Source organism: Aulonocara sp. 'chitande type north' Nkhata Bay, linkage group LG4 (genome assembly GCF_057382095.1).
Source record: "Aulonocara sp. 'chitande type north' Nkhata Bay isolate Kocher_YH1m ecotype deep benthic linkage group LG4, A_spYH_male_GT1.1, whole genome shotgun sequence".
In the NCBI taxonomy this organism is placed as follows: Eukaryota; Metazoa; Chordata; class Actinopteri; order Cichliformes; family Cichlidae; genus Aulonocara; species Aulonocara sp. 'chitande type north' Nkhata Bay.
In genome coordinates, this window is record NC_141347.1 from 38,214,783 (window position 1) to 38,225,920 (window position 11,138).

General features: G+C 43.0%; 1 protein-coding gene across 1 annotated transcript in view; it reads right to left on the reverse strand.

The window, feature by feature from the left end:
* Positions 1 to 7,755, reverse strand: part of scn4ab (sodium channel, voltage-gated, type IV, alpha, b) — a 42,530-nt gene extending 34,775 nt beyond the window's left edge. The window contains exon 1 of the mRNA XM_086290432.1: positions 7,683 to 7,755. The gene's annotated coding sequence lies outside the window, so the exon portion shown is untranslated. The remainder of the gene's footprint in view (positions 1 to 7,682) is intronic.
* Positions 7,756 to 11,138: the final 3,383 nt, after the last annotated feature.

An 11,138-nucleotide genomic window follows, 5' to 3' on the forward strand; every position in this document is an offset into this window, starting at 1 on the left:
ATTTAGCCTCAGACAGTCAGAAATATTATAATTCTGATCATTCATCAGTACTGATACATGTGAGACTTCATCAGAATTGTGAACATCACTGCAGATGCCTTTGTGTCAAAGTAACTGAGAATAAAACACAAAAAAATTTAAAAAGTTAGAATTTCTTCAGTACTGAACAGCAGAAATTAGGCTTTCTTGTCCGAGGTCATTTAAGTGAAAAAAGGAAAAAGAAAAAGACAGCGGCCGACAGCGCTGTAAACAACGGTACACTGATGGGTAATAAGCGAATGAATAATGCAAAAAACAGAGATTTGAGACGGGAAACTGTTTTTGAAGTACAGGGAGAGAGAGAGAGAGAGAGAGAGAGAGAGAGAGAGAGCTGTGCATGAAGTGTGATTTTTATCGTGGTGGAAGCAAAACAGCAAAACTCAGAGGGAATTCATGACGACATTTATCAAATATGAAGCGTAGTTTGCTGCTTCTTTTGCTGCTGGCTCGGTGAATTTTGGTTGGAGAGACAAAACCTGCAGCTCAGAATCAGCGCAAAAAGACGTAAATACAGAGCAGACCCGACGCATCAGAATCGCTAAGCTCCGACAGCGTGTCTGTCTGCGGGCCGTCGGGTGAGAAAGCTGAGAAAGACAAAGCTGATTCTTATGTGTCGGGTCCGCTCTGTATTTACGCCTTTGTGTGGAATCCGTGTACCTGCTCTCATTTGCTGTTTGGTGGTTGTTGAAATAGTTTTTTGAGCTTTAATCTGAGAATCTGGCGTTTCTGGCAAAACACAGTTATATTTAAAATTCAATTCAGGATTTAATGAATCGGTATCGCTTTATTCAAGCTACTTACCTCCCTCTTCCACCTGCACTTTCAACTGGACCATGGCCAATCAGAGAGGTCCCGCCCCTGACTATCTCTGATTGGTTTGGTCCATGATAGGGGCATAATGTGTGTCTGTTGTTGACCACACGGAGAGTTGCAGAGATTTATTTTTTTTTTTTTTTGTTACCCGAACAGTTGGTTGCACCGGTGCGACCAAATTTTTTTTTAGTCGCACCACTGAAAAGTTTGGTCGCATTTGTGACCAAATTGGTTGCATTCTAGAGTCCTGGGGCTCCCACACAAACACAATACAGGAGATGAAACATCGCTGAATATGTTTCCAAACCAACTTCATTCTAAGCCAAAGACTAGAAAATATGGTGAAGCATGTCTGCCCTTTGGCTTCACCTGCACAAATGCCAAGGTAGGTCTCCCTGCAGAATTGGTTTTCCTTGCGTCGGGAACACGCGCTGGGCTCTTCAAATCACGGACAAACAGAGTCCCACAGCTGTTTATGTTTTTGAACCCATTTTGCACAAAGAGGCACATTGATAGCAGTGTTGAATATTATTACACAGGAAAAAAAACAACTACAACTAAAATAATCACACCGTGACACCTCTGCCTTTCTAAATGTATATGTAAGCGTGTAAAACCTGCAGATTGTCAGATTAACAGTATTTTGTCTCTATCTGCCATTCTGCAATTCATCTCATGGTAAATGGCCTGTATTTTATATAGCGCTTTACTAGTCCCTAAGGACCCCAAAGAGCTTTACATATCCAGTCATCCACCCATTCACACACACATTCACACACTGGTGATGGCAAGCTACATTGTAGCCACAGCCACCCTGGGGCGCACTGACAGAGGCGAGGCTGCCGGACACTGGCGCCACCGGGCCCTCTGACCACCACCAGTAGGCAACGGGTGAAGTGTCTTGCGCAAGGATACAACGGGGCTCGAACCGGCAACCGTCCGATTACAAGGCGAACTCCCAACTCTTGAGCCACGATCGCCCCTGTAAACATGTAAACAATAACGTGGTGCACAGCGTGACGTGAAAAAAAGGCACATACCTTTGACGTTGCGTGACGAACTCTGTATTCCTCGTCCACACGTAAACGCAAAAAAGGAGTTTAAAAAAAACCTGTTTTCGGTGATTCGAAACGCAGTTTACGTGTGGTTTACCCGTGTAGAATCAGAATCAGAATGGGGTTTATTGCCAAATGTTGAGCAGGTTTACAACATTAGGAAATTGCTGCGGTGCTTCAGTGCAAACATAGTGTCATAAATAGCACTTAAATAGACATGGAAAAAAATAAAAGTAGGGATAAGAATTAAAAGTGCTACGTGGGAAGATATGTGCATGAGATATACATGAGATATATACATGAGAATAAGAATTAAGAGTGCTACGTTGAAAGATATATACATGAGTGCAGGTGGTGATCAGTGCCAAACATGGAATGATGCAGTGACACAGCGTAGGGTCATGTGTTAGTGGTGGGAACAGTCATATGGTTATTGTTCATGTGTCCAACAGCAGAGGGGAAGAAACTGTTCTTATGGCGAGAGGTTCTGGTGCGAATGGACCGGAGCCTCCTGCCTGAGGGGAGCAGGTCAAACAGACTGTGTCCAGGGTGAGAAGGGTCAGCTGAGATCCGAGCTGCACGCCGCAATGTCCTGGAGGTGTACAGGTCCTGCAAAGATGGGAGTCTGCAGCCAATCACCTTCTCAGCAGAGCGCACAACACGCTGCAGTCTCTGTTTGTCCCTGATAGTGGCTCCAGCGTACCACACGGTGATGGAGGAGGTGAGGATGGACTCGATGATTGCAGTGTAGAACTGCATCATCGTCCGTGTTGGCAGGTTGAATTTCTTCAGCTGCCTCAGGAAGTACATCCTCTGCTGGGCTTTCTTGATGACGGAGGTGATGGTGGGCTCCCACTTCAGGTCCTGGGTGATGGTGGTACCCAGGAAGCGGAATGAGTCCACAGAGGTGATGGGGGTGTCAGTCAGGATGATGGGGGGGAGTGGGGCTGTGTGCTTCCTGAAGTCCACAATAATCTCCACTGTCTTCTGGGCATTCAGCACCAGGTTGTTGTGGCTGCACCAGGACACCAGACGTTCAACCTCCCTCCTGTAGGCAGACTCGTCCCCGTCCGAGATGAGTCCAATAACGGTGGTGTCATCTGCAAACTTGATTAGCTTGACAGACTGGTGGGTGGAGGTGCAGCAGTTGGTGTACAGGGAGAAGAGCAGAGGAGAAAGAACACAGCCCTGAGGGGAGCCGGTGCTGATGGTCCGGGAGTCCGAGACATTCTTTCCCAGCCTCACATGCTGCTTCCTGTCCGTCAGGAAGTCAGTGATCCACCGGCAGATGGGATCAGGCACATTCATCTGGGAAAGCTTGCCTCGGAGATGGTCTGGAAGGATGGTGTTGAAGGCAGAGCTGAAGTCCACAAACAGGATCCTGGCGTAGGTTCCTGGGGAGTCCAGATGCTGCAGGATGAAGTGTAGGGCCATGTTGATGGCGTCGTCTACAGACCTGTTGGCTCTATATGCAAACTGCAGGGGGTCCAGGAGGGGGGCCGTGAGGGTCCTGAGATGGGAGAGAACTAGGCGCTCAAAAGACTTCATGACCACAGATGTCAGAGCCACGGGTCTGTAGTAATTTAGTCCAGTGATCCTAGGTTTCTTGGGGACAGGGATTATGGTGGAGGACTTGAAGCAGGAAGGCACATGACATGCCTGCAGTGAGGAGTTGAAAATGCCAGAAAACACTGGGGCCAGCTCGTTTGCACAGTGTCTGAGGGTGGCAGGAGACACACCGTCTGGGCCAGGAGCTTTTCGAGCATTCAGACTCTTAAACTGCTTCCTCACATCTGCTTCATGAATATGAAGAGTTGTGGTGGGAGGAGGTGGTGTGAAATCCTCTTTTGTGTGGGGTGAGGAGGGGGGTGTTGTAGGTGAACGGTTTGAAGGTGGTGATGGCTCTATGGAGGGGGGAGAGGTGGGGGAATTAGTGTCCAAAGTGTCTCTATTGTTGGGGCCGTTGGAGGTGTGAAGGCTGCCTGATGGCTCGTCAAAACGGCAGTAGAAGTCGTTTAGGTGTAGGTGTGGACGTAGCGTAAAAGAATTAGTAGTGTATTTTATTACTACCTGTAATTTATTGCAGTTTACTTGTATTTGCTTAATTGTTTACTAAATGTTTCAGGTGTTAAATAAACCGCAATGGAGTAACAAAATATGGGTGTGTGTGGTTGGAGGATGTGTTTGTGGTGGGGGGAGGGGGGGGGAGCAACATTTTTCTTGTAAAACTAAGGGGGGCCCAGCAAAAAACGTTTGGGAACCACTGCCTTAAAGTATGATACGATGGAATTATCAGTTATTTAAATAGCTAACATTAACTTGTTGGACGATTCATGCTTACCAGAGGTGACTAATGCTACTTTATTTGAGGTTGGATAAAGGTAAATTTACAGTTTACTAAAGTTAGTACTACTGTGAAACACACAGGTGAACTTGGCACCAGTTTCACTTGTAGAGTTTTTTTTCTGTAAATGAAACACTCTTTCTGGAACTAGTTCTCCTTATGCTAACATTTAGCATCAGCATTAGATAAAGTTTATTTGTCTACATTTTTCTGCTCATTGGCACTGCCTGGTGGTGAAACCTGTGTAACACACCGTGACATATTTATCAGGTTAAACATGTACAAGATATGAAAGACTGACAAGAAGACAAATTGTACTCTCTATGGAAATAACAGCATTAACCAAAGTTAAGTTCATGTAGCTAATCCTGACTGTAACTGAACTTGCCTGACATCTACTCAGGCAAGTTCAAGTGATGTGGTTACTGTCGTATCTGTGAGCAACTGAACTCTCCATGTGTGAAGAGGCCAAGCATGTAAAGGTGCAGAGGCTGACATAGGTTAAATTTGTACCCATCAGGCATGGAAGCTTTATCTTCCCAATCTCTGGCTGTAGTCCTTATTTCATATAAATGTCATTAATATGTAGGGTTAATCTTTAGATCAGATTTTCAATTGACCCTGGTGATGTTACTCCTCACACAGTTACTGAGGAGATCCTTTCACCCTTTACTTGATCAACAAAAAAGGTAGCAAAAAGCTGAAGTGAGTCATGCAACATTGTTTGTTACGAAACTACTGTTAATAGTTACTTACGAATCCTTGAGGCCAAGTCCATAACATGTAACTGTTTCAATTAGATTGATTGTCATTTTAACTGACTTTTTTATTTTTGTTTGAATTTTATAGAATTTTATTTTATTTTTTATTTGTATTCTTTCACTTATTGTTGCATGTGTGTTGTTGCTGCCTGTGTTTGAGTCATTTCTGTAACTGTGAGACATCTGCTGCTGCCTATCTTGGCCAGGTCTCCCTTGAAAATGAGGTTTTTAATCTCAATGGGATCTTCCTGGTTAAATAAAGGTTAATAAATAAATAAATAATAACTGACAACCCACTGGAGGAGAAAAAGACATTCTAGTACTTCTAAATGAATACAACAAAGAACCAAAAACTAACAGCACCTTGTCAAAGTCATTCAACGCAAGATCAAGACATGAAACATGATGAACAAAGCTGAAAGTGCTACTGTCACATCTGCTGAGGCAGACGGAGATGAGAGATTGTGGTCCCAAATGCAGATGGAGACAGAGACGGAGAAGGCTTTAACAGAACACTGCACAACTACAATACAAAAACCTGAACCGCGAAACCTGGAACCTGGGAAACATAAGGGAGGTAAGCAGATGAGCCAACAACAGGAAAGACAAAGGACTAACCACACAGAGGAGAGCCAGATGGAATGAATCTGTACATGTAAATGTCTTTGACATATTGATTATGAAGAGCTTTGGAAAACACATCTGACAGGGTTATGTGTTGGGAATGAGAATGCTCTGGACTCTGACAGCCTCTGCTTTAGGATGTCATGGGTTTTCCTGGGGACCTGAACACTTGAATAAATTGTTGCATTCTTATTTACAAAGCCTGGGGCATTTATTGCTAAAGAATGTCACAGTAGCAGACCATCCATCCATCCATTCACTTCCACTTATCCTTTTCAGGGTAACGGGGGGCGCTGGAGCCTATCCCAGCTGTCATAGGGCGAGAGGCGGGGCACACCCTGGACAGGTCGCCAGTCTGTTGCACACAGAGACAGACAACCATTCGCGCTCGCATTCACTCCCGCATTCACACCTATACCTGCAGACCTAACCTACCCAACCCGGGCAGCAGCATAACTTATGTATGGAGTACAGGCCTGTGAGGCTAGAAGCTGCTAGCACACGTGATTAAACTATTGCACCTGTCGGTTCTCAAGAAAAGCTCGTTTTAGCAACCGGATATGTGATCATCAATTTAAACGAAATGTTTCCTGGTCAGAAGCTGCCACTTCATCTTATAGCAAACATAGCATCCTGATCTGACTCTAATAGTGCTAATGTGACCAGCTCAATGCCATTTCCTGTGGCAGACTCTTAACCTTTTGGTGTGACCCTCCTCTGTTAGTGCTCAGCTTTGCTGCAGCCACACAGGGCTATATTGGAAAGCAGCAGTTGTTGGTCCCAGCAGTTGTTAATATCTGATCCCTGATCAGCTTCTTCACTACAGTCAGCTGGCCTATAAATAATGTCTGCTGGCTTACCTTAAACTCTAAACCCAGTCAGTGCTTCGTCTTATAAAACCCAACCCTCTTTACAACTATTAAAGTCTGAGTCGCATTTAGGGTGGATAATGTAGCATAGTAATGCTAACCTCCATAATCACAAGGTGCTGCTGCAGTGTGCTGCATACACGAGATCAACGTCATCATCTGCCAGAAAGATGTTAAAGAAGGAGCACTCTGGTTTCTCCGACTTACACATTGGGCAGTAAATAAGAAGGCCAAAAAAAAAAAAAAAAAAAATCTGACTCCACTGTCTCTGCGTCAGCCACTTCAGATACTCCTGCTTGTTTAAACTGTGAGCTATTATCATCTTACGCTATCATTCCCTGAAGCATGTTTCTTGACACGTCATAAAACCATAGGCAACAAGACAAATTTATTTTGCCTTTTTATATTTCTAGCAGCAAAAGCATGAAGTGAAACAATCAGAGTTCATCCTCATAATTCGAGCTTACAGACACTCAGTTAGCAAACATGCCAAACCTGCAAGCACAGGCCACTCAACTGAACATTCCTGTGAGGCTTTCACACAAGTTTCAAGTAGAGAGACTGGTCACTATAGGGGAAATTCAAAAGTCCAAACCTGCCTGGAAAGATTAAATGATTCTGTGTTTTTGGTTTTTAAAGCGCCTTGAGGCGACTTATGTTGTGATTTGGTGCTATATAAATAAAATAAAATTGAATTGAATCTTTGCATAAAAGAAGAGCAGTTTGGTTAAAGTGAGTCTACTTTTGATTTACTTTGATATTTTTTTCATTTAAGCTAAAAAGTGTCTGATGATGTGCAGATATGATGACAGAGGGTATCAGGTTAACAGCAAGGCAACAGGTGTAACACACACACACACACACACACACACACACAGTGTACTGAGAAGCAGGACAATAACGAGGATCGGTTGTTTCAAAGTGAAAACTAAAGCATGAAATCCTGCTCTTACATTTAAATCAGAATCCAAAGCACTTTGAATCTTTGGTGAAAATTGTAATTTTAGACATTTTTTGTAAATTTTAAAGTTTTCAGACTAACAGATGAAAACGTGTCTTTAATTATCACAAAAAACTGCTCCATAAACAAATGAAAAGGTCAACAACAAACCAATGTCTTGAGTCTATAAAATCTTAGGTTTCACTTCATGTCCAAAAACATAAAGTTCAGACTCACCTGCTTCTGCTGTTTCTTCCACAATAAATCCAGTAAACATCAGTCACAGCACCATGCTGCCTGTCCGTATGTCTCTCTCCGTCTCAGGTCTTCTGGCCTCGCTTTACTTTACGTCTCTGGCTGAAACTTGAGAGGTCAGGTAGTGTGTCAGCACACTCTCACACACTCTCTCTCTCACTCTGTCACACACACACACACACACACACACACACACACACACGTTCAGCAGTTCCCATCAGAACTTTATGAAATCCTTTCTGACAACATAAAATTATCAACCCCTCATTTAAAATAATAAAAGAGACATTTAGTAAGATCAACAGATTAATTGGTCAAAAATATATTTGTTTTTAAAGATGCATGATATATGACATGCATTCCTATGTGAGACATGACAACTGAGGAGCTTGAATCTAAAATGTCTCTTGAAAGCAGAATCTCACCAAGGCTAAGCTAGATTCAACGTAAGTTTTTGTCACAACAGTCATAAAAAGCTTTTATGCAGCCATGAGAGGAATTGAAAGTCCTGCAGCATACTTTCCCTCCACAGGCAGGCTGGAGGATTTTCCCATCAGACCTTGGCTTGAGCAGAATATCTCAGGAGATCAGATCATCTGTACTGCACAAACATGTCTGCCCCCTCCCTGAGCCTGGTTCTGTCTCAGGTTCTTCCTGTTTTTCCTTCCCACTGTAATCTTACGGGGTCATGAGATTTGGGGGATTTTCTCTGTATTATCGTAAGGTCTTTACCAGACAGTATAAGGCACCTTTAGGCAACACTTGTTGTATTATGGTGGTATATAAATAAAACTGAATTGAACTGAATGTTTTCCACTTAATAACACACTCCAACTTTAGTTTCCACTTGCAAGACTAAGCATTTGTCCCATCCAGTTAGAATATCAGGTACTTTAGTGGGAAACCAGTCATCCATATAGGATATATTCTTAAAACCAAACCTGTTAACTGACGGGAAAAGTGTTCTCTCGGAACAGTTGTAAGATCAGGAGGTTTTATGTTTGCGTGTCATTCTGTCTGTTAACACTATAACTCCAAACTTTTGAAACAAAGCATTTAGAGGTGTAGATTGGGGTCATGTTGATAATCAATTCAAATTTGGCAAATAAATTGACGGTTGCATTGGCGCCTTCAGCCATACCACTGTCCAGCCATTCTCCATGGCATCCAAGTTTTTATTTTCTTATTTTTAGTTTTTCAAAATAAATTGTTTTATGTCAAATTAAAAATTTTTTTTTAAATTTCCAGTCATCTTTTTAACATATCATCTAACATGAAATGTATTTTTTTTTGTCATGTGAAGGCTGTGTGCAGGCAGAAGTGGTGGTAAGGAGGGCCCAATGTGCAGACTCTTGGAGGCAGAAAGTAAACTGAAACTCAGATTTATTGCTAGAAGGCAAACAGAGAACTGGCAAAACTGAGAATACAAAAACTAAACTGAAAACAACAATTTGGGGCAGGCCACACAGCATGAACGATGGAGATCATGACACAGACCAAAGAAAACACAGGGCTTAAATACACAGAGGGAGCAATCAGGGAATGAGAGTCAGGAGGGAAACACAGCTGGGACAAATCGGGGCTAACGATACAGGGGAAGCACATTGAACTTGAGACACGGACTTTCAAAGTGAAACAAGAACCACAGACTGAACTTACAGACACAGACAAGCAGGCAGCAACAGAGGGAACAGAGAGGTGGGACCAGGGCAGACACAGACACTGACTGGACACAGAATAGAAGGAGTATGGAAACCAAAATTTAAGAACTACAAAAAAGTTCACCAAGAAGAACTGGGGAAAATAGAAATGCAAAACAGAAATGAAAACCTTCACAGTAATAAACTAAGATGAGCACACAAATAAAGGTACACAACTGAAAACGCTGGGTCAACAGCCCAGGTACCCTAACATCTTTATCCACTTCATGATTTATTTGTGGAAAACTATGATTTTTAGATTAACCATATATGATATAGCCATTTAAAACGATGTTGCAGAGGAATGGCTTATTTCAAGAGTTTCAGTCAGGTTTCAGAGCTCATCACAGCACAGAAACAGCTTTAGTGAAGGTTACAAATGATCTTCTTATGGCCTCTGACAGTGGACTCATCTCTGTGCTTGTCCTGCTAGACCTCAGTGCAGCGTTCGATACTGTCGACCATAATGTCCTATTAGAGCGATTAGAGCATGCTGTAGGTATTACAGGTACTGTGCTGCAGTGGTTTGTATCATATCTATCCAATAGACTCCAGTTTGTTCATGTAAATGGAGAGTCCTCTTCACACACTGAGGTTAATTATGGAGTTCCACAGGGTTCAGTGCTAGGGCCAATTCTGTTTACATTATACATGCTTCCCCTAGGCAGCATCATTAGAAGGCATAGCATACATTTTCACTGCTATGCTGATGACACCCAGCTCTATCTATCCATGAAGCCAGATAACACACACCAATGAGTTAAAGGTGAGAGAAAAGAATCAGGCCACCAGCAAGCTGGTAGCCTGAGGTGCACGGGCCATCGATGGGGCCGGGTGGTGGTGTCCCTGCCCTGGTTCAAAAAATTGCCCTTATCTAGGGTTTTAGTGCACTTTTAGCATCAACTGGGCTGTTCGCGACGTTTCGGCATGTTTTTGCCTTCTTCAGGCCGACCCAGTGTGTCTTGTCTTTGTCTTTCTGTTTTCTGTTTGCCTCCCTTGGCCTTTTATACCTTTGTTAGCTCCTCCCACTTGTGTTTTTAGTTGAAAAATTGTTTCTTAGGTTTTGTAAAACATTCTTTTGCTTCTTACAGCTTTTCACTTCTTTTTCTCTGTTTGTTCTCTTTCATATCATTACGTTGTTCTCTTTGTTTTTTCTTAATTTTTCTCTATTTGTTTTTCTGCTTTCTTGTACGTGACTTCTTGTCTTTTTCTATTTGTCTTTCTTTATTCATCTCTTTGTTTCTCTTTATCTTTTTATGGCACCCCCTGTCTTTTTTGACATCCCGTCCTTCGTTCACTGTATTTGTGTTTATGGCACCCCCTTCCTTTAGGGTTAGGGGAAATCAAAGTTGGGAGCACGGTCCCCGCAGGTGCTGCGTTCACGGACCTCGGGAAGACAGACCGTTCAAATGTCATATTGAAAAAAACTTTTACCTATGAATACAGGTGTGAAACATGGCTGCAATAAGTCTTTAAAACACAGAGGGTAGATTGCATTCAGCCATAATAGTGTTGTACAGATCAACATTGTGGAGAGATTTTCTCACACAACAAAGTCCAGATCATGAGGCGTTTGCATACAAGCAGTCCATCCAGTACAGTGAAATGTCACAAGTAATATATACAGTGTACAAGGGTTAGGGGAAATCAAAGTTGGGAGCACGGTCCCCGAAGGGGGCCGCGCTCCAATGCACAGACCATACCTGATCCCATCTCAGGCGTCCAGGACCCCCCCAGT